Source organism: Pelodiscus sinensis, chromosome 1 (assembly GCF_049634645.1).
Source record: "Pelodiscus sinensis isolate JC-2024 chromosome 1, ASM4963464v1, whole genome shotgun sequence".
Lineage (NCBI taxonomy): Eukaryota > Metazoa > Chordata > Testudines > Trionychidae > Pelodiscus > Pelodiscus sinensis.
The window spans coordinates 293,755,115-293,757,524 of record NC_134711.1 but is presented as its reverse complement, the minus strand read 5'-3'; positions in this window follow the sequence as shown (position 1 = coordinate 293,757,524).

The following is a 2,410-nucleotide window of genomic DNA, read 5'->3' as shown; positions in this document are numbered from 1 at the left end:
TCCCCTCCTCTCTTTCCGACTACAGCTTAGAGAATCTCTATCAACGGATTCTCCTCTAAGAGAAGTCTCTCTCCGATTTACGTGCATCTCCGCACCAATCGGCTTTCCCTCATCTCTTAGTTTAAAAACTGCTCTACGGCCTTATTAATGTTTAGTGCCAGCACCCTGGTTTAGGTGGAGCCCATCCTTCCTGTATAGGCTCCTCCTCTCCCAAAAGTGTCCCCAGTTCCTAATAAATCTAAACCCCTCTTCCCTACACCATCATCTCGCATCCACGCATTGAGACTCTGAAGCTCTGCCTGCCTACCTGGCCCTGCGCATGGAACTGGAAGCATTTCTGAGAAAGCCACCATAGAGGTCCTGGATTCCAGTCTCTTTCCTAGCAGCCTAAATTTGGCCTCCAGGACATCTCTCCTACCCTTCCCTACGTCATTGGTACCTACATGTACCACGACCACCGGCTCCTCCCCAGCAGTACACATAAGTCTATCTAGATGCCTCGAGAGATCCGCAACCTTTGCACCAGGCAGGCAAGTGACCATACGGTTCTCCCGGTCATCACAAACCCAACTATCTATGTTTCTAACGATCGAATCACCCACTACTAACACCTGCCTCTTCCTAGCTGGCATTCCCTCCCCATCAGAGATATCCTCAGTGCGAGAGGATACCGCAACATCCTCTGGGAGGAGGGTCCCAACTACGGGATGGTTTCCCTCTGCTCCCATTAAATGCTCTGTTCCCTTGAGACTTTCATCCTCCTTAAGAACACTGGGGCTCTCAGACTGGAGGTGGGACAGTACAGACTGGAGGTGGGACAGACTGGAGGTGGAACAGTCTCATCAACATAGCTCTCTACCTCTCTTAGCTCCTCCAGTTCAGCCACCCTGTCCTCCAAAGCCCAAACTCGGTCTCTGAGGGTCAGGAGCTCCTTGCAACGGGTGCACACATACGCCACCCGCCCACAGGGCAGGTAATCATACATGTTACACTCAACGCAATAAACAGGATAGCCCCCACTTTGCTGCTGGGCTTCTGTCTCCATGTTTGTAATGAATAAGTTTAAGTACAAACTGGGATTCTTTTTAAACTTCTGGAGTATAGATTATTCTAAGAGTTAGGCTTTAAAGAAGGACACAAGTCACTAGTGCCCTCTAAACTCCCTCTCCAAACTCTCCTGTTACCTGTTCCTGGCCGCGCTCTCCCTGATCGCTGAGTCACAGGCTTATATAGCTTTGGTAGCCCCTCCCCCTGACTGAGGCTCAGCCAATTAAGAGAGGCTTCTAGATTTCAAACCTTTTAGAAGCTCCTTCAAACAAACAAACCAACCAAACAAACAAACCAAACAGACAAACACAAGCTCAGCACACTGCAAATAACTCCCCCCCACACAAACACACACTCCAGACAGCCACTTACCACAAGGGTCCCATTTTTACTCCTCTTTTACCTGGAGAACTCCCTCTCCAAACTCTCCTGTTACCTGTTCCTGGTCGCGCTCATTACATGAATTACATGTGCATTACATGAATTGGGACCTACAGGGTCTATGTGAACTGGTTGGCAACAAATTATCTATTACTAGTACGCCAAGGGGACCTCCCTTTTAATTGTGGGTACTCTTTCCATCAGCCTCCCTCCTCGGGTCCATCTTCTTGCCAGTAGTGTCTTCTGAAAGACTGATGGGTCCTTTTTACCCCTTGGATCCTCTCTGGGTCAGTGTGGTTACCATATTCAAAATTCTGGTAATACTCTATTGATTCACATGATTTCCATTAAATTATCACTGTTACTTTAAAAAAAAATATCTGTATTTAATATGGACATGCAGTAAGAGAAAATAGACCCGGGCTTGGTAGAAATCAGCAAGCATACACATTGCTATACAGGAAGCCTAAATACATCTGATTGCCACTACTACAACATGTGCCTGCCATTTTTATACATTAGTAATACAACCCTGACAACTAGGCACTTACTCCAAGATACATGAAATGAATGTAAATGTAAATAGCATAACTCCAGAGCCTCAAAAAACATAAATGAACATAGCTCCAGTCAGGTCAGTGGAAATATGTTGATTTACACAAGCTGAGGTTTTGGTACTTGTGCTTTATTTGTTTCCTTTCATTTTTTGTCACTTGCCCTCTTCCCCTTCCAGGATGAGCTGTGGGTTTGTTCTCCAATCCCCTTCAGCTCATGTTCAGCACAAGATCATGAAAATGCAGCAGTTCTTGTTCTGAATGGGATTGGATTGAGTTGGTCAGTAATTCTGTCACCCACCCTTTGCAACAGTTTGAAGAATTAGCTGCCTTTGGGGGCTTGTTTACTTGGGTTCATTGGCAGAGTAAATATTTCATTGCATTTATAATTGCTTTTTCCCCCAAGGAAATGTATTTTTCCTTTCAGA